General features: G+C 38.3%; 1 protein-coding gene across 13 annotated transcripts in view; it reads left to right on the forward strand.

Moving 5' to 3' along the window:
* pde4d (phosphodiesterase 4D, cAMP-specific) overlaps window positions 1-21,601 on the forward strand; it is a 669,903-nt gene that overhangs the window by 620,389 nt on the left and 27,913 nt on the right. The gene's annotated exons all lie outside the window — the stretch shown is intronic.

The raw sequence follows: 21,601 nt of genomic DNA on the forward strand, positions 1-21,601 counted from the left end.
TACTGAACCTCATGAATAAAGTTTTATGCAGGCACATTATAAAAAGTTTGAATGATTGGATTTTAACTGATCCAGGGAAGGAAGATGTTTCCATGGAAAGTATCTTGCAGAAAATCACACAATCGTATTAGAAAGAAACAGCCTTGTTAAGAATCAATACACACTAAGTTCAGACTCAAATAGGTGATCCACTCCCCACACCAAATCTCTGAGATCAAATGTTTTTCTCTTCCATTCCATTGGAATTAATTTCAATCATACTGACATTTCTGCAGCAAAATTTTATATTTCCAAGTAAGAATGTAGGCAAAGAAAATTTTCATTTAAAAAATGTTACTCAGATAGAAAGAATATATTTTCATGTAATGATTGCAAAAATGATATTCCCAGATTAAGTATTTAAATGGTTTCTGCTTTTTTTTTGTTTGTTTTCCTGAGACAAGTTTACAGTTGCAATAAGCTAGTCTCATAATTGAATCCTAAATGGAAGATGTTTTGTGAAAACCAAACATGAATACAAATATTGTTGATCTGTCAGACACCATGCATTCTGAATTACAGTGCAAGCTTTCCTCAGTAAGTATGATGAATTAAACTCATTGCAATTCCAGTCTGATGTTTTGATGATCACTTTCCATTGGAAGGCTTGAAGGTGATAATTTAAGATGACCAGATTTTGTTGCAAATAGATGGAAAGACTACAATTATTGAGGCAGATATTTGGTCACTTCAGCCACTACTGTGAAATAGGGAACGTGTTTATAATTTTTATCAACACAATACATGGACATTACATGTTACTGTCTTAAACGAAACAGAAAAATGACATTTGTGCACAATGTACATTTTCTTGTGTTTTTGCATGCAATGTTTAGTGAAATTAAATATATATTTACAGTTGTAATTATCACTTGAACCTTGTTGTAAAACAATCATAAGTGTAAGCTTGAGTATTAGTTTCCATGGCATGCATTGGACAATGTGTAGCATCAGGATTAGCAAATTATGTGTGGATATGCACAATTAGTTTACACTATAAAGGCATTTGTAGATGCTATACGCATTTAATGTAAGTGACACATGGTACTTCTATCTGGTATAATATGTAGTAGTGTTTGTCACTTCAAATTGTAACTTAGCTGGTAACAAAAATAATTTCTCACACACACACACACACACACACACACACACACACACACACACACACACACACACACACACACACACACACACACACACACACACACCCCCCCCCCCCCCCCCCCAATTCAAGAGCAGCTTCTTCCCCTTTGCCATCTGATTTCTAAATGGACATTGAACCCATGAACACTACCTCACTTTTTAATTTCTGTCTTTTTGCATGACATATCTTAATTTAACTATTTTATATATATTTACTGTAATTCAGGTTTTTTTAAAAATCATATATAGCATTATATTGCTGCCAAAAAGTTAACAAATTTCACTGCATATGCCAGTAATATTAAGCCTGATTCTAATTCTGATTGTGTAGGGGAATTTGTATAAAAATGTACTAATGTGTTGAAGTATGAATGACCCTTTTTCCCCATAGACATGAAACAGGTTTTAAAGGATGTGATGCTGTGACTTTATCAGGCATTGTTAAGAAAATATTTGGAGTATTGTTTGCAGTCTAAGGAAGGATGTGCTGGCATTGCAGAAGTTCCAGAGCAGGTTCATGAGAATGAACAGGTTAATGCAGGAGGAGTGTTTAATGGCTCTGAACCTGTACTCGTTGGATTGTAAAAGAATGGGGGGGGGGGGGGTCTCATTGAAACATACCAAATATTGAAAGTCCTAAGTAGAGTGTATGAGGAGAGAATGTTTCCATTAATGGGAGAGTCTAGGACAAGAGGATCCAACCTCAGAATTGTAGGAGATCCCTTTAGAACAGAGATGAGGAGGAATTTCTTTAGTCAAAGAGTGGTGAATCTGTGGAATTCAATGCCACAGAAGGTTGTGGAAGCCAAATCATTGGGTATATTTAAAACAGAGGTTGGTAAGTTCGTGATTAGTATGAGTAGTAAAAGTATATGAAGAAGGCAGGAGATTAGTATAGAAAGGGGAAATAAGTTGGTCATGATTGAATAGCCTAATTCTACTCCAATACCTCATGGTCAGATTGTCTAGGTTTTCTTTATGGTGTCATGGATAATTCCTTAGATCAATTGTCGTTATGATTCCGCAGATGTTTCCAGAAATGACAAATAAGGCCAGGATTGAAACGTTAAACATAAGGTTGAGGTAAACATAGAAACAAGACCATTGAAAAGGTCATTTTCTAGTAAATGAAAAATCTTCTGTACTGGTACTTATTACAATATCAGACATTTACCCTTTTCATTACTTGCTGCATCTCCACACTAACTGCATGCTTCCTCTATAACAAAAACAAGGATCTTTCTCACTGTTAACTTCCAACAGTCTCATATTAACTAATATTCTGCTTTTCTGTTCATCTTACCAAAATGATTATCACCTGTTTCCCCATACAATACTCAATCTGCATATTTATCCCTTTTCATACTCACTACTTCCTCAACCAATTCACCTCAACGAAGTCATTAATATGAACTGTAAACATCTGAACTCCAGTATTTTTGCCAGAAGAACCCCATCAATCACAATTTACCAACCTGTAAAATAGCCTGTTTTCTTTCTCTTGCTACAAGTGTACCATCTTGCTCTCCTTATTTAAGGGGAGATATACTTACTCGGAGATACAGTGAAATCTTATTAGGTCCGTCTCTGGATGCAGAGGCCACCCTTTGAGGAAAGAATGAGCATGTATTCTGTGGAGCTTAAAAATATGAGAGGTAATCACTTACAATAAAGAATGTTCAAAAAAGGCTTGGTAGAGGTGGTGAAGCCCAGGGGTTTAGAATTAGGAGGATAGTCTCAGGAGAAACCACTGTATAGTGAGGTGAATTTCTTTTCTCTTCAAAGGTTGTTATCTTCCTAATTTTCTACCACAGAGAGCTATTTATGAATCATTAAATAAACTAAAGAAGAGCTGAGTGGTTTTTGGACCATGGGAGTTTCAAGAATTCTGGTGATTGAGCGGAAAAGTAGGCTGAAACAAATTGTTAAATCGGTCATGAATGGTAGAATCTGCTCGGTGGGGTGTGCGGCCTTTCCTTGCTGGTACTTTTTTATATGTTGTGCTGTGACACATTCCTGTCTGTGCAACTTTATTCACATTTTAGGACATTGCTCACCAGATTTCATTTTGAAGGAAAGCAAAACATGATAATGCAAGGACAATTTTTGTTTAAACGTGATCAATGAGAACTGGATGTAGATAAAGTTTGCTCTTGCTGTAGCATAACATGGCAGAGTGCCCAACCATATATCAGAGTTTAATTCTGCTCCTGTGCTATTAAGGAACAAACAATAAAGCATAAAAGTTATTTTGTACTAAAGTTCCTTTACAAAATATCCTTTTGACTTTTTCTGGTTACCTGTCCTGATAATCACCTTTGTTCAAGGTATTACGTAATTTGATAATGCTTGTTTGGAATATTTTACTACCTAAATGTTGCCGGTGTTATTTGTTTCCATAAAGAATTAATGTTCATACAATACAAAGATTGCTTTCTGCTGATCAGTTTACTGCATGTTTGCACAATCTGGCCAGTAGAAAGGAAAAAAATGTTTTGCATTTTGAAAGTGTTGGTCTTTTCATTTGTATGAAAATCCTACTGTGGCCTTTTAAACTAGAAAAAAAAGTGTCATGTTTCTTTAATTTCAAAATGAAAATCTTTGATTGTTCATCCAGTGAAAAAAGCAGGCAAGATTTTCATGTCCAAAAAATAAGGGGTTAAATTTCTAGAAGATATCTTCGGAAATGGATTAGCAATAATCTATCAGCACCTATTTTTTTATGCAAGTAACATATAAGCTACAGTTTTGAGCACATATTGTAGAGTTAGCGTGCATTTCCTGTTCGTGCATTGTCCAATGGAGAGTCACCTCATTGTGTCATAGAATGATACAGGATGGAACAGTAATGCAGTTAGTCCCTTTGACCAACTGGTCCATGCCAACCACAGCATCCTCCCTGCTGCCCACATTCCCAGTTTCAGCCCCTAACCCTACAAGCCCTTCTCCTCCATGTACCCATCTCAGCATCTCTTAAATGCTGCAATTGCACCTGCCTTAACCATTTCCTCTGACAGGTCACTCCAGGGGCTCTGTGTAAAGGAGTTACCTCTCAGATCTCTTTTAAATCTTGCCCGTCTTATCTTGTACTTGTGTCCTCTAGTTTTGGACTCCCTGAAACTGGGGTAAAGACTATGAACATCTACTTTATGCATACCTTTCATGATTTTATAAATTATGTAGTCACCTCTCCTTCAGTGAATAAAATTCTAGCATGGACAATTAGGTATAACTCAAGCCCTCTAGTCCAGTTAGCATGTTCATAAATCTCTTCTGTACCCTCACCAGTTTTTAATGGTTTTCCTGTAAGAGAGTGACCAATACGGTACACAATCCTCCAAATGCCATCACAATTGTGCACTGAAAGTGGGAAAGGGGCAGGGAGAGGGGAATCATGATTGTGAAAAGGGGAAGGGAGAGAGGAGAGAGCAGGAAGCACCAGAGAGACATTCTGTAATGATCAACAAACCAATTTTTTGGAATCAAATGACTTTGTCTGGTGTCTCTTGCACCCGCGCCACCTCCTGCCCCGGTACTCTTTCTCTGCCACCTGTCCCATACCCCTCCCACGGTGCTGCACCCTCGCTATTCCCAACATCCTTTGCTCCCACCTGATTTACAGAATTACTCTCTGCTCCACGTTAACAAATACAGTACTGTGCAGAAGTCTTAGGCACTCTAGCTATACGTATGTGCCTATTTGCACAATGCTGTAAACGTAGTGACACCATCCATATTAATTAATTAACAGCAGAAATAAAATTATAGGATTGCAGTTTATGGATTGTGCAATTGGCAGATGGCTCAACAAGAATACCATCATGTGGAAAGTACTGAAACGTTCACCATCCTGTCCTCTTTTGGGCAACCATGTTCTTGTACTCCTCGATACCTCTCTTCAACAACAGTCCCCAGGGCCCTACAATTCACTGTGAGAGTCCTGCTCTCATTCGTCTTCCCAAAATGCAACACCTCACACTTATCAGAATTAAACTCCATTTCCATCCCTCTGCACAGTTAGTCAGCTGATCGAGATCTCTCTGTGAATCCTGATAACCACATTCACTGTCAATGGCAATGCCTACTTTAGTGTCATCTGCAATCTTGCTAACCTTCTACATTCTCATCCAAATCATTCATGTACATGACAAATAGAAATGGGAACCCTGGGGAACACTACTAATTACATGCTTCCAGTCTGAGAAGCAACCTTCTACAATTGTCCTCTGCTTCGTACCATCAATGAATTAATTCTGCATCCATTTAGCTAGCTCTTCATTGATCCCATGTCATGCATCTCTCTGCAGCAAGCCACCTTGTGGAACCTTACCAAAGGCCTAATTGAAGTCAACATATACCACATCTACCACACTGCCCTCATCAACATTCTTGATTATTTCTTCAGAAACCTCAATTAACTTCACGAGACACGCTTTCCCGTGCACAAAGCTGTGATTACTATCCCTAATCAGCCTGCCTTTGTTTATGTCTTCCTTCGAAATCCTCTGTAGTAATTTGCCTACCAAACAGATGTTAGGCCTATTGGTGTATAGCGTCCAGAACTTTCTTTGCAGCCCTTCTTAAATAAAAGGCATAGGTAGTGTGTTGGTTAGGAATAAGTATGTTAAATGTGCTGGGGACACTCGGCAGGGCAGGTAGCATCAATGGAGAGAGAAACAGAATTAAAGTTATAGTTAAAAATTCCAACACCTGCAGCTTTTTTGTTCTTGATTGTTGGCTAGATCTTTGGAGAATTTCCTACTAATGCGAACACTACTTCTTAGACTGGTATTAAATAGCAGATGCTTCTTGCTTCAGCATTCCCTCCATATAAAAGATGTGATTTAAATTAGTGCAACACCATGTCATCCTGTGTTATGTGCCAAAACTTGGAGAAAAGCTTAAACCTATGATCACATGACCAGGTAACAAGGCTCCCACTTCTGATTGCAGTTAACTCAGAAGTAAATAAAAGCGTGCTATGTGCCTCATTAATTTGATGGAAGAATACTGAGAGCATGCATCATCAACTTTTGTCTTTTGGGCGAGGTTGTCTTAGACTGTCATTCAAATCTTAATCACTGGGAAAAATTGGGTGGATTGCTAAATAAAAGATCGACAATGAGGACATTAAGGCATTATGAGTAAGAAAGTGATTATGGGAACTGCAAGCTTTAATCGACAATTTCAGTTGATATTCCACATCTTTGTGGTAACTTCTGCATTTTGGAATGCTGATCATGGGGATTTAGATGAAGAAGAAACGAGAAATGCCGCTTTGGTGAAAAGTGCCAGTAAACGTACTAAGATTGAAATCCAGAACTTTGTTTGCTGTCGTGTAAACATTAAATTAATTGTTTACTATATAAATTTTGGGTAACTTATAGACTTGACTGAAAGTGAAATATCTACACATTAGCATAGATTTTATCTTCTCACCTTTTGAGAAAAATATGAGAAGATTAAAAAATTCTCAAGTGAGTCTTTCAACAGCACTTTAGTTCCACCAACCTGAGGAGATAATATGGGACCTGCTGAGTATTTGTTTTATTTACTTCTGATATGGTAGTGAGTTTTTTTTCTCCTCGATATATTGAAATGAAATCTCTGAAAGATAACTAGACCCCAGAACATTACAGCACAGTACAGTCCCTTCAGCCTACAACGTTGTGCCGACCTACATAAACCTACTCCACAATTGATCTAACCCTTCCCTCCTACACAGCACTTCGTGCTTCATTTTTCTTACATCTGTGAGTCTGAGTCTCTTAAATATCTTAAGATGTTGTGCAGTTTTTTTCAAAGCAATGTTAAAGTTCTAGCAAGTAATGCCCATTGTATGCAGCAAATATCAACATTTTAGGAGTTTTTTTCTGAAAACTGCTTCAGGAACTGCTTCAATTCCTTTATGGCATATTCTCAAAAAATTCTCATCATATTGAATAAAATTACCTCAAAACATACATAAATGTTCATTACAAATGGCTTTATTTCAAGATGTTAGATGCTGTTTGTATAACCTGGTGCATGGTCGGACAACTTTATTTGAGAAGTAAAAATGACTGAAAGAATAATGTAGCATCCTGGAGCATGCAAAGCAAAGAATGATTCAGAAGATAATGTGCGTTATCTGTGAGTTTTTAGCAGTTAGTCATTCCTCACCCCTTTTGGGATTTTATTTTGCATCATATATAATCAAAGCACAATTCATGAATTCTGCTGGTTCAAAGTTAGAATACTGGCCACCACTGGATATTTAGTGGATACAATCTTCCATCCATGAAGACATGAAAAACATTTACAAATTTAATTCAGCTAACTATATGGAGGGATATATTTCCCTGAAGCTGATGAATATTCCAATTTAATAGAGAAACAGTGCAGTTCTGAGCATTCTCAAATTGTAAATAATCTGTTTGAATGTTTTGGTGCAATTTCAACATGGCCTTTCTAAAACATTGCTGGAGAAGTAATCAAAACTAAACTGTGCTGCATTCTTAGTAGAGAATTATTATCTGAGCTCACTTGAAAAAAAACACATTTAAAAATGCTTTGGATTCTCATTAAGAACTGTCTTCTTTTCATTTCCTCTCCTTAATCCCAATTAAAAGATTTCCAAAGCAGAATAAACAGAAGTCAAACAGATTGCCTTGATCTGAGATTGCAAATGATTACTGTAATTTGACATATTGAAGTGCAGTGTATTCACTGTATCGGATCAGATATATCTTCATTCTAAATTTCATCGGTTAATATCAAAGCAGGCCGATATTATATCTTTTTTTTAATTCACTGTTGGGGAAAAATATAATTAATATAAGACAGCAACAAAGCACCATAAGTATTTTGAAACTTTGCAAATCAGAACATCTTCAGCCTTTTTGTGTTTCAAGCTTATTGACCTAATAGATACAACCATTATGTGGAGCTCACGAACCAGCTGAAATGCATACAAGTTTCAGCCTCCACCTATTATTCTGTAATGCTGTGACTGGTCAGTCAGCTTTCACTGCTGTAGCAACTGTGTGAGAATCTGCAGTATATGGTTTAATTAAGCTCCTGGTCCTGGGTGCATCAGTTGCACCAGTATAAATTAAATAGACTAGAAAGCAAGCACCTCTGACATTAGCTGGAGATTGAACGTGTGGGGTCTTTGGCAGCAGACTGTAAATCAATCTATAAGTCAAATAAGTAGTCAGGATATTTTATTTAAATAAGTACAAATTTTAGCAAATAACTATGCTCCACTATGCACTATGCTCCAGGACACTAGGTTATCCTTCCTGTCATTTTTACCTCTCAAATACAGTTTCCTACCATGCACCAGGTTATACAAACAGAATCAAATATCTTGAAACAAACCCATTTGTAATGAAAGTTTTCCTCCAGGTGCGAGGGTAAAGTACACGATTAATTAAAAGACATTAACAGCATTCAGTAAAAGCTTCAAAAATAAATTTATTATCAAAAAATATACATGTCACCATATACAGCCCTGAGATTCTTTTTCTTGTGGGCAGACGCAATAAATCCATAGAATAAAAATCATAACAAAATTAATGAAAAACCACACCAACTTGGGCATTCAGCCAGTGTGCAAAAGACAACAAACTTGCAAATACAAAAGAGAAGGATAATAATAATGAATAAATATCAGGATCATGAGATAAAGAGCCCTTGAAAATTTGTGGGGACATTTCAGTGATGGGGTATGTGAAGTTTGGTGAAGTTAACCCCTTTGGTTCAAGAGCCTGATGGCTGAGGGGTAACAATTGTTCCTGAACCTGGTGGTGTGAATCCTGAAGCTACTGTACCACCTTCCTGACGGAGACAGCAAGAAGAGAGCATGGTCTGGGTGGTGGAGGTCCCTGCTGATGGATGCTGCTTTCCTGCAGCAGCATTTCATGTAGATGTGCTCAATGATTGGGAGGGCTTTATCCATATCCACTACTTTATGTAGGGTTTTCCATTCAAGGGCTGTGATGCAACCAGTCAATATACTGTCTACTACACATCTATACAAATTAGTCAAAGTTTCAGATACCATGCTGAATCTTTACAAACTCCTAAGGAAGTAGAGGCACTGCCATGCTTTCATCACAATTGCACCTACGCGTTGAGCTTAAGACAGGACAGGACTTCTGAAATAATAACACCGAGGCTGACCCTCTCCACCTCTGATCCTCCAATGAGGACTGGCTCATGGACCTCTGGTTTCCTTCTCCTGAAGTCAATAAACAGTTCCTTTGTCTTGCTGACACTGAGTAAGAGGTTATTGTTATGTCACCACTCAGCCAGATTTTCAATCTCCCTCCTATATGCTAATATACAGAGGGATCTTGGGGTCAAATCCATATCTCCTTGAAAGTGACAATTCAGTAGATGGGGGTAAAGGCATATGCCATGTTTACCTTCATCAACAGGAGCACAGAATGTGAGAGTCAGGATGCAGTGGTATATAACTTTGTTAAAACCACACTTGGAAGTATTACATGCAACTCCAGTTGTCTCATTGCTGAAGGAGGCGGATGATTCGGAGAGGGTGCAGAACAGGTTTACCAGCATGCAGGAGATAAGAACACTGTATATAAAAGATTTTAGATAAGCACATGAATGTGCAGATAATGGGCAGTTATGGATCGTGTGCAGGCAAAAGAAATTAGTTTAACTTAACATCATGTTCATCACAGACATCATGGGCTGAAGGGCCTGTTCGTGTGCAGTACTGTACTCTTTTATGTTCTCATTAGGCTCGTAAAAAGATCCCAGTGCACAAATTCCAGAATATTAAATGAGTGGAAGTTATTTCACGAATACTGATTCCCAGATTTTGGCCAGAATGATATTACAGACAGTAAGTGATTCAGTCAGCATGTCTAAATGTGAAATTTGACTTAGAAGAGAGGATGAGAGTGGGTGAATCTGAGGATGTCTTGCAGAAGTGTATCTGTCATGGATTAAGTAAAAGAAAGCATTTGAATTGTGCATTATGAACTGCCTGCCTGTGTTACCCTGTCATTCCATGAGTCATCAGATATCATGCTCATCCTCCACACCAGCTGCTGTGCAGGCGGCTTTCCCGGTTCCTTCAGAATGATCTGACTCACCAGGCATGGGAGTGTCAGATTGATATCAATCCAGGATCCAGTACTTCACTGTGCGCAGACTTTTAATTACTTCTGCTACTGTGTTTCTAGCAGAGTCCTGAGATCTCCTTTCTTATTTATCTTATTTTCACACCAAATAGATTTGTTTTTTGGTATTTCTGAGGCAGAAGAGGTTATCCTTTGGGAGGGAAGTTATTGGAGAAGTATCTTGCATAAGCACAGGATATGTCAAGAAGTATAATATTTTACTCACTAAACATATTCCTGGTTGAGCTGAACTTTTAGTGGGCCAACAGTCTGCATTTAGAGTCTCTCATGTTAACACAATTTCATTTCTAGAAAAAAGTACTGCTAGAAACCAGTAATGATTGTTTACAGAACTCAAAGTCTTCTATGAATGTTAATTTCCATGGTGGCAGGACTATATGATAACTTAAACCTCATTACTTTTGTACACATAAAATATACTGGGATGTACACATACATATCCTTAATGTGCCTAGTGATTGCTGGAAGTATGACATCCCTGCCTCCCGCCACCTGCAACATGCAAACCCAATTGACAGGAAAATGATAGCATTGATGGAGAAAAGCCACACGAAAGCCAGGTATTTCTTCGATATAGAAGAGGAAATAGTTAAAGGCACTTCAGACTACTCTGGGATGCCTCCATAAATCCAGTGACTGATCTCGTGGGCTAAGAAATGAGGGTCAGGGGGCAGGTTGCTGTTAGTTTGGGTGGTGCAACTACCTTAACATTTTTCCCTTCTATGTTGGCACAATATGTATCTAAAATGATCAGCAGGTTAACCCAATCTCCTTGGGAGGTTGTATATGTTGATGTGTCTCCCAGATTAATGGGTTCTCCCTTCCTGTAAAATTGCAATGAATGATAAGTCATTTTAAAAGATAAATAAAATGTAGTATCATTGCCATATCAGAGGGGATTTCCTCCTGAAACCATTGTTTGAACCATTACTTTTGTATTGAATATATAGACAATAGTGCTATAAGATCAGACTGCTAAACTCTTACCTAATGGTTCTAATGGTTTTGTAAATCAAATATAATGTTACGTAGCCCAAGAGATCATTAGATTCCTATCTGAAGTTTCCAATTCTCAATTTATTGTAAGTCATTGCAAGATGGGATAGTTTTGTTAAATAGTGGTTAATAGAAAGAAAGTTGTGTACTGTTCTGTTGAAAATTATAAACTCAGTGACTGAAGCTCAGAAATTTAATTACTTAATTTCTTTCTGGGGAGAAAAGATGATTCCGCAATTTTGTTTAACTTCATTCATCGTGCAAACAGTGGTAATCTGTAAAATATGGGTAACTGCAGAAAGGTTTGGTTTTATAATTCGGTCCATAAAACTATAATAATCGTATGATTTGTCAACAATTACCTTGAAGTAAAAATCCTTTGTACCTTAGTTGAGATTATTCCTGGGAGCTCTTTTCAGCTCCAGAGGGCAGTAAATGCTCTGGGTGTCATGGATTGTGCCCACAGAAGAAAGTGCAATTGTGCTCTTGCTTACTTACATTTTACAGAAGGTGTTGATTTTTATTTTCTCAGTGCATATCATTTGTAGTTGAATTTCAGAGTATTGTTCATACTTCACAAAGGAAGGTATTGACTGTATAACACAGTTATGATTACATCATGCACACTAATCCTTAAAGTAATGTATGATTTGCTAAATGGATAACATGTCTGGAAACTTGTCCTTGACTCTAAACACAACAAATGCTTGGGCAATGTGACCACCCTTACCCCCACCCCCCCAAAACACTATTTGTTATTTGTGCAAGAATTAATCTGAGAGTTTTGTAATGCTGCCATTAATATTATTCTGAGTTTATAAGACCTGAATGTATAGGAGCAGAATTAGGCTATTCGGCCCATTAAGTCTACTCTGCTATTCCATTATGGCTGATTTATTATCCCCCTCAACCCCATTCTCCTACCTTCCCCCCATAACCTTTGATGTTCTTACTGATCACAAACCTATCAACCTTTGCTTTAAATATACCCATTAACTTGGCCTCCGCAAGTATAACTTATTATAATTTTCCCCACTGCTAATAGTCCTCAGTGGAAGTGCATTATTGTTATCTAACTTCCAGTGGACGTGAGTTTTTAATCTGTTCAAATCTGTAATTGCACAGATTTCCCAGTGTCTCTAAAGATCGTACATGATTTCATTCAGTTTTAATGGGGCAATGTCAGTGGCCTGTATTTCAGAATGAGAGACAGCCACACTCTACACAGAGAAACATCTCACCACTTTACATACAATGTACATGATCCATTCTGTCCTGTTGATAGTTATCATATGCAAAATAGAGCAGATGCCTATTGGTATTCCCATTGAACAAAACAATGTATTCTGTCCAGACCAAGGATTCAATGAAACCAGTAATGACATTGCACAATTTTGTGGAAATATCGAGAGCACACCTTCATCTCTGTCCATCTCATTATCTCTTGCTGTGACAGAGCACAGAATAGCGACCGTTTCAGGAATGTGGGTATGCAAAAGCGGTGGACTGCCCAATGTAGCTGAAGATTATAATCAGAGCCTTGATGCTTGGGATGGTAGCTTGATAATGGATGCTGATGTTGATTCACTTATTCCTGCAAAATGCTTCACTTATCCTTCACTCATGAGTTTAGTGCTGGGATTAAGGTCTAGATCTTCAGGATTTTCCACTGGTAGTCAAAGACTCTACCAGCACTTTGAAATACACTGCTATTGAATCAGTTGTGACCTGTCAGATAGGATTGAGGCTCTCATGCTATCATGAAACAAGCATAAAATGGAGACTAATTTCTGATGGGAGCCAAATTTCAACCAGGTGTTCTGTGATCCTTGAGAATTGACAGATCGAAAGCTTTTGCTATGGTACTGTACATGCATAGGGTTTCATGTTTTAAATGAAGTGTGAGGTCAGATTCAAGTCAAGTCAAGTCACTTTTATTGTCATTTTGACCATAACTGCTGGTAGTAAACATAGTAACATAGTAAAAGTGAGACAATGTTTTTCAGGACCATGGTGTTACATGACACATGACAAAAACTAGATTGAACTACGTAAAAAAACAACACAGAGAAAACGGCACTAAACTACAGACCTACACAGGACTGCGTAAGTGCACAAAAGCTGCGCAGGCATTACAATAAATAATAAACAGGACAATAGGGCAAGGTGTCAGTCCAGGCTCTGGGTATTGAGGAGTCTGATAGCCTGAGGGAAGAAACTGTTACATAGTCTGGTTGTGAGAGCCCGAATGCTTCGGTGCCTTTTCCCAGACGGCAGGAGGAAGAAGAGTTTGTATGAGGGGTGCATGGGGTCCTTCATAATGCTGTTTCCTTTGCGGATGCAGCGTGTAGTGTAAATGTCCGTAATGGCGGGAAGAGAGGCCCCGATGATCTTCTCAGATGACCTCACTATCCGCTGCAGGGTCTTGCAATCCGAGATGGTGCAATTTCCGAACCAGGCAGTGATGCAGCTGCTCAAGATGCTCTCAATACAACCCCTGTAGAATGTGATGAGGATGGGGGGTGGGAGATGGACTTTCCTCAGCCTTTGCAGAAAGTAGAGATGCTGCTGGGCTTTCTTTGCCAAACCAGTACTAATTAACACACTATTAACTTACACTTCCAAAGCTTCATTAGTGACTCCTTGTGGAAAGCATAAGCTTGGCATTTCTATTCCCAACTTCTTGAATTCAGTATTGATTTGACCTTGGAAATGGCTAGTACCATAAGCCATCTCTTTTCACCCTGGTGTCTCAATCAAAATAAATAAATTGACTGTGTAAATCCTGACTTATTTTCAATGCTGTCAGAAATAATTGTTAGTTATATTAATGTTTCTTTTTCTGAGCCGTACAATTAAGCCAGTTACACAAGTTATTTCATATTTATTCTGTAGAATTTCTGGAATTCACATCATTGCAATGCACTCAGTGGCCACATAATTATGTGTCTTCTATACCTAATAAAGAGATCACTGAGTGTATATCTGTTTATTCATGATCTTCTGCTGCTGTAACCCATCCACTTTAAGGTGTGACATGTTGTATGTTCAGAGATGTTCTTCTGCACACCACTGTTGTACCGTGTGGTTATTTGAGTTACTCTCACCTTCCTGTCAGCCAGTGACCTTCCTTCACCCACAGAACTGCCACTCACTAGTTTTTTTTTTGTTCTTGCACCATTTTCTGTAACCTGTTGTATGTGAAAAGCCCAGGAGATCAGCAGTTTCTGAGATACTCAAACCACCCCATCTGGCACCAACAATTATTCCACAAAGTCACTTATATCACAATTCTTCCTCATTCTGATGTTTGTTTTGAACTGCCTTTGAACCTCTTGACCATGTCTGCATGCCTTTATGCACTGAGTTGCCACATGATTGGTTAATTAGATGCTTGCATTGACGAGTAGGTATATCTAATAAAGTGACCACTGAGTGGATGTACTTACATAACAAATTTATAATATCTCAGCAGATTATATTTCAAACTAAAATGAAAATTCATTGTAATTTTTATTAAAAATTACCTGTATTTCTAATTTCCCTTAGTATATTTGCTTTTGAGGGCCTTGCATATTACCAAAATGATATTCAAGTGCTGGAAATCTGAAATGAAAGTTGTTTTTGATGGAAGCAAACAGCTAGTCCATCAGCACCTATAAAGTAAAAGCACAGGTTCATCCGATTTCTAACAGCTGCAGTTTACAGATGCTATTGAACATGCTGCTTGCCTCTGTTGGTGAAAACCCTCTTTGCTATTTATTTACTGAAGCATCCATTGGTATTTTTGCAATGTCTTTGCTGAGGGTGACTGGTGACAGGAGTTGAGTAGGACTTCTACCAACTTCTGCCAATGCTCATACATCATTAGTACCTTAAGGGATCATAGTTCCAAAGTTGGGCAAATCTTCCAGTAACGCTTAACTTTTTAAAACATTTATACTGATTGTAAGTGTTAAGGGTTTAATTTGTATCGATCAACTGCTGTTCTGATGCTGTGTAAAATCGTACTGACGAGTTTATAAAATCTTATGTCATTCTGACAATTTCAGCTCAGCCTTTTACCTGGATTGGATAACATCCAGTGATGGTCATTTGGCAGATACTGATACTCCCGAGCAGTCACGCAGTGGACATTCTAAACATGATTTTAAAATGTCATGTCATTCCAGGCCAATCAGGAATGCCAACTACAAAGTGTTTGCATGTTTTCAGTAACTGGAGAGTTGCCTACTACATTACAGTGCCACACAAAACATACTCTGTTGCTAGGCAACCCCAGTTCATATGTTCAACCCATTCAGGAAATTCCATTTTTAACCTTTTAGATCCTTGTCATTAGAATTTTAGAAGTTTCTGGAATTTTCACTGCACCATATTTCACTATCCCATATTTGGCTGAGTTTCAAGAATTAATTATGTATTGCGATTTCTTGTATTAATTCCTGTATAGATTAAGAATTTAGTATCAAACAATTTGTTTTAAATATCGTGGATGTAGCTTTAACAAGATAAGCTGTACAAAATGGATGTCTGATGGTAATTCCAAAATAGAATATTCATCAAAAGGTGAAGATGGCTTTCTAATTTGAATTCATTACCACAGAGAATGCTTTATAGTATTTTTTTTACATTTTCCAGAATATTTCTTAAAGCTGCTGTGTTTTTTTTATATAGAAACTGGTATCAAAGTCATGACATCTTTAATATAAAAGGCTGAATGGTAATTGTCATAAAATTAGACAACATTAGCCGGGGTGGATGTAATTTTACTTGTATAGTTGTATCACCACCATGGCCAACTTAAGCCAGTTATATTGATTGCATCAGTCACTTTCTTACAGTACTTTTACATTTACCTCTGGATGTCCGAAAAGCACAGCAGATAAATTTTTACAGAATATTTGCTTTGGTTATGCTAACCTTCGTTGCTATTATTATAGGAAAGAAATTATGCTAAAGGAAAGAAATGTAGCTAAAATATCAAATCAAAGAAGAGCTACAGCATGGAGCCATTTTCCCCATCTTCCATACTGTGTAAGATCAATCAGCTTAACTCTGTTCCCCTAATCTGTCAGTGTAGCCCCTATGCAACTCCTCCTTAATGTTCCAGAACAACACTGTAGGAGTTCCTCAGGGTAGTATCCTTGCCCCAGCTAGCTTCAACAACTTCACTTGTGAGCTTACTTCCTTGTAAGGTCAGAAGGCAAACATCCCTCCTTCAGACCTATTTCTTCTATTTCGCAATATGCCAAACATAGGGCAGAGATTTCCTCAGCAGGGTTGTTTAAGAAGCACTTATACTGGGAGGATACCATGAGAGGCTTCATTTCACGAAAGAGGTATTCGTCAAGATCTTCACCTGCTGCAAATTGCCCTTGCTACTACACTTACTTCCATAGAATAGCACTTCGGTAGGCCCTAACCAGAGCCATAATGACAGCAGAGTGAACAGGCACAATAATGCTGTGTCTTACTCTTGAAATTGTGTGTCAGCTACTTCAGATTCCACTCCAGCAGTCAATTACTGGGTGGTGCCTCCTTGTGCTGCAGTGCTTCATAAACCACGTGATTATGGTTGAATTACTTTCCCTCTCAACTCCATTCTCCTGCCTTTTCCCCATAACCTTTGACACCCTTACTAATCAAGAATCTATTAACGCACAAAATGCCAGAAGAACTCAGCAGGCCAGGCAGCATCTATGGAAAAGAGTAAACAGTTCTGTGAAGGGTCACAGGAGGGAACGGTGAAGGTGGAGCCCTGTGGGAGGGGTGGAGGACAGGTGCCAGAGAAGAAGTGCTGGAGCAGAGGGTAGTGGGAAGTGCGAACAAGGTCACTTGATTCCTTACCACCTCCCGCAGTACTGTTACGGCCTGCTGGATGCCTTCTCCAGTGCACTGCGTCAGCTCAGAGCCAGTGGCCGGCAGTTTGATGATACGCCTACTTTGGTCACTTGCTCCTGAGTCTAGTTTGCATCACTTGGCTATCTGACTGCAGAAAGGTGAGGGTGGGAGAGTGGGAGTGCACCATCCAGACGTTGGAATCAGAAGTGTCTGGGGGTTGAGAAGGGTCCGGGATATTAGAATTGAGCCTATTATCATCTTCAATCATCTCAACCTACAACTGAACAGTGCCTGCTCCACTTAAATAATCTCCGCTAGAGTGTGTGATGGGGCTGAATGTAACAGCCTGATTTTACTTTCCACTAACTTGGTGCTGTGAGCAAGTTTGTCTCACAAGATAGTGTCTTAGTTTCTCATATTTATACCAGGTGCAAATAGCTGTTACCATGTGCACATTATGAAATGTGGCTGCAAGGCTTGGATTAAGAGTAAATGTTGGTGAAGGAAGTGATTATTAGATTGAACCCCTGGTTGATAAGATGCAGTGTACTGAGCGGTGTGCGAGGTTGATCAGGCAACTGAAGTGGGATCAGATGTGAAGTTCTATCTACTGAGCTTGTCCACGTGTGAAGATGACTGATAGCAATCAGGCATTTCATCCATGTCCTTGATGTTCCAGGTATTGACCTTGAGATCCATCCTTTCCCTCGTTCCTTGTCTTCATTCCCAGGGCTTAGAGCTTCATAGATCCTAAAAGCCTTTATTTCCCTCTCCACATTGCCCATGAAGGGCTCCCGTGCTTTGTCTGAAAAGCTAGTGGCGGGTTTCTTTTAATCAGCTTTAGCTAACTTGAATGTACGTGAAATGTTGCTTCACACACTTGCCATCTGCGTTGCCTTATTTTTCTTCATAGCCTCTGGGATAGAGAGATCTTGAGTTCAGCTAAAGAATTTATCACAGGTTTTCTGGATCAGTGTAGGCTTGGGCGGAACTGCCAACCTGCTGATCTTTATGGTCCCCGCGTTGCACTAGCAATTTACCCACGGAATCACTGCTGGAGCCTATTATCTCACCTTTAATTGGTTATTTGGAAAGGAGCAGGAAATGTTATATTCTAAAAATAAATGAATCAGTTGAAGAACAGCAACAAATGCTGGAAATAGTAGATTGGGAAACATTCACAAAGAAACCTTTTCATCCCCAAGACATTTCACAAGGTGAAGATTGCTTTGCGTAAAAAAAAACAAGGCTACCTTGAAAGATTTTTCCTTCAACCAGCTGTTAAAGGGAAAAGTGTGCTTGAGAATGAAGCTAGTTTTTGAATTGTCTTGTTTCGATGGGGATGTCTGCTAGAAATGATGGTGGTTCTATTCGGCTTCAAAGGTCATGATGTCTGTTGGAGACTAACAATAAACATTGTACAGATATGTGATTGCTGATGTGGAGAGCAAATACTCCATAAGATATAAAAACCAAATAGATCAAAAACTTGCATTGATATACCATCCTTAGTATTTCAGAGAATTATCAAACCAACAAAGGCATTGAACCACAAGGGGTGTTGTCACACCCAGCTGAAAGCTTAGTGCAATATTAAATTTCAAGGTTAGTCATTAAGGAGTAAAGGAAGGGAGTGAATCATGGCAGAGCTTGAGGTTTGGTGTGTTGAAGGGATGTCTGAAAGAATGTGCAAGAACTCAAATTCTGAAGTCTGTAAAATTGTAAAAGAATTTGAGGTGCAACTAAATTCCTTTTGCACACTTTGCTCAATACATTGCAGATTTCCTTAGATGCATACATATGCTGAATCTGTGACACAGCCCATAGAGGTTGTTGGTAGTCAGGGAGTACGAAAAATGAGTTGACTGTAGATTAGAAGTGTGGAAACTGAAACTGGGGCTTGGGTGGTTGTGATTTGGGAAGACCCACGGCATTAGGCAATTAATTAAACATTTTATCTTTGAGCAGATTTTATTTATTTATAAACACTTTGGAGCTGGGATGAAATGCTATAAAGCATTGCCATTGTAACAGGGGTGGCTACTCTGTGTTGGGAAACCTAGTCAGGGCAGCAGACCCTGATTCACCCATAACAAACACCCAACAACTTAAATCTACCACGTACAGACTGAATTGGTGGGGGGGGGGGGGTGGGGGGAAGCGAGAGTCTCAGCTGGTATCAATACTCAGCTGCTCTTATAACACTGATTGAATGACACTGCAGCCATTTGCAGTCTCTTTGTATTTCTTTCCACAGTGAATTTCAGAGAATCTCTCCAGCTTGGTATTGTCTTTAATATTTGCCAGTTCTACTTGTTGGTATTTGTGTTTTATATTTTATTATCAATCCATTATATATTTGTGCCTTTCAGTAATGCTTTAAAGTTTAAAATAAAGTCAATATCCTGTCTGTTTTCACTGATGCGTTTATACCCCACCCAATTTTGCACTTAACTGATCATAACAGTTGTACCTAAAAGCTGATCACAATAATTGTGTTCAGGTAGGCCACGCACCTGATCCAAACTCAATCCTGCCAGATTATGGTAAATTCCAAAGGCATTTCCCATCATTAAGGTATGTTGTTTCCTTTATAAACTCCAATGCTCAAATTTATTACAGGAAATGCCCCTGTAAGTGATTATTGTACACCTGGATTCACACTGCTGAAGCTGCTTACAGTTCAGATTCAATCATTTAATAAAATCCACTGGAAGTTAAGTCTATCATTAAATTATCAAGGTTTTAACTTGTTTCTTATAATCTTTTAAGGTATGATTTTAACAGCCTAATTTGTTTAAATATGTATTAGGCAATAAAAATTGTATTGCTCAAAACATACATCCTAGCCAGTCAAGACAATACCACCAGTTCCATCCATTGTTGAAACTTCCCCAGTTGACTTCATTCCAGCATTTAGACTGCGTAGATTTTAACACAGTCTGAAGCTGAGCAGCTTTTCTGACATAATGGTTCAGGCAGGTTCTCCTGGCCCATCATCCTTTATGTGTTCTATTGGGAATCTATTTCAAAATTTTGGAGTAATCTACATTTGACTAGGAATTATTTAAATTCATAACACAGATGTCATGCAAATTTGAGAGAAGTCCATTAAAAGTTGTAAATGTAAGCTGAAGTTGAAGTGGTGTGCCCTTACCTCACTACCTTTGCTCCCATTACATCCTCTCACGCTCCTCACCTGTTTCCAGTCTTCCATTCCTGTTTTATCTTTGAGCAGATTTTATTTATTTATAAATCCCCTTTCCAACCTTACCTCTTTTCATTCTCCAATTAACATGCAATCCTGTTTCATATCAACACGTTTGACTCATCTTTTGTGAGCCATTATTAATTAGTTATAAATAAAATGTTCCTACTGCTCCAGACAATGACAGTATCTTCATTTATTTCTGGCAGCATTCATTAAGATTTTCCTTTGTAGAGCCTCGTACTTAAGCACTTCTTTGATGCTTAATAGATTTGCTGCAGAAATATTTTCTACATTCTTTATATTTCAATTTAACAGATACAATATCCTTAGCATGAGAACAGTTTGTTGTCTGTTTAGCATTTAGTTCTTGAGATACTAACAAAAGCTGGCTGGAATAAATTATATGTTGCCATGGTTATTGAGTCAGCTGATATGATTGTTGAACTCAAATTCTGCAAAAAAAGAGTACACTTGAACTGATCTCTTTTTCTATCAAATCCACTGAATGGTAATAATGAAACATGATTATTCTGGCATGCTTGAGGAATTTACTAAGAGGGATTTACATTTCAATAATGCCATCAATCTGTGAGGTATTATGCAACCTGCTAAATTTGCATGCTGATTTTAAATGACTGAAGTTTCAGCACTGACTCCTCGCTCTCAGTTCAACCGCCTACTGTCACGACGTAGTTTTTAAGAAGAGTTGGTGAAGCAGAATATAATGTGTATTTATATGTATAATCACTTGAGCAGGTATCTGAATTTAACTTTTAAACAAAGCAATATGCACAGTATTCTTCTGTGGAGCTTTGTCCTAATGGCCAGCCCAAAGAACAAAAGAGTATTGTTTATTAATGAGAAGATAATTTGGCTACTCATTTGAAATGAATTTAAATGCATTGAGAATTGTGAATGGGCTAAACGATACAATTTGTTGTTTACTGCTGGGAATTGTTCTCCAGTATAAACCATAATAATTGCCGAATAAATACCAGGGCAAGTCTTGAAAGAGTACTTCCCTATACTGCTCAGCCTCATTTAAGTGACAGGTTTTGGTGGGTGATTTATTGATCCCTAATTTCTAATGGTAAATTCAGCGCTCTAACTTCAGCAGGAAAGGACAGAGGATTATTCAGTGATTGTATTTAAAGTTTGCTGGATAGGAATTTAGAAAGACCAAGCTCCATCTAGTGTGCCTTCTCATATCCCG

The sequence above is a fragment of the Hypanus sabinus genome, chromosome 14 (assembly GCF_030144855.1).
Source record: "Hypanus sabinus isolate sHypSab1 chromosome 14, sHypSab1.hap1, whole genome shotgun sequence".
Lineage (NCBI taxonomy): Eukaryota > Metazoa > Chordata > Chondrichthyes > Myliobatiformes > Dasyatidae > Hypanus > Hypanus sabinus.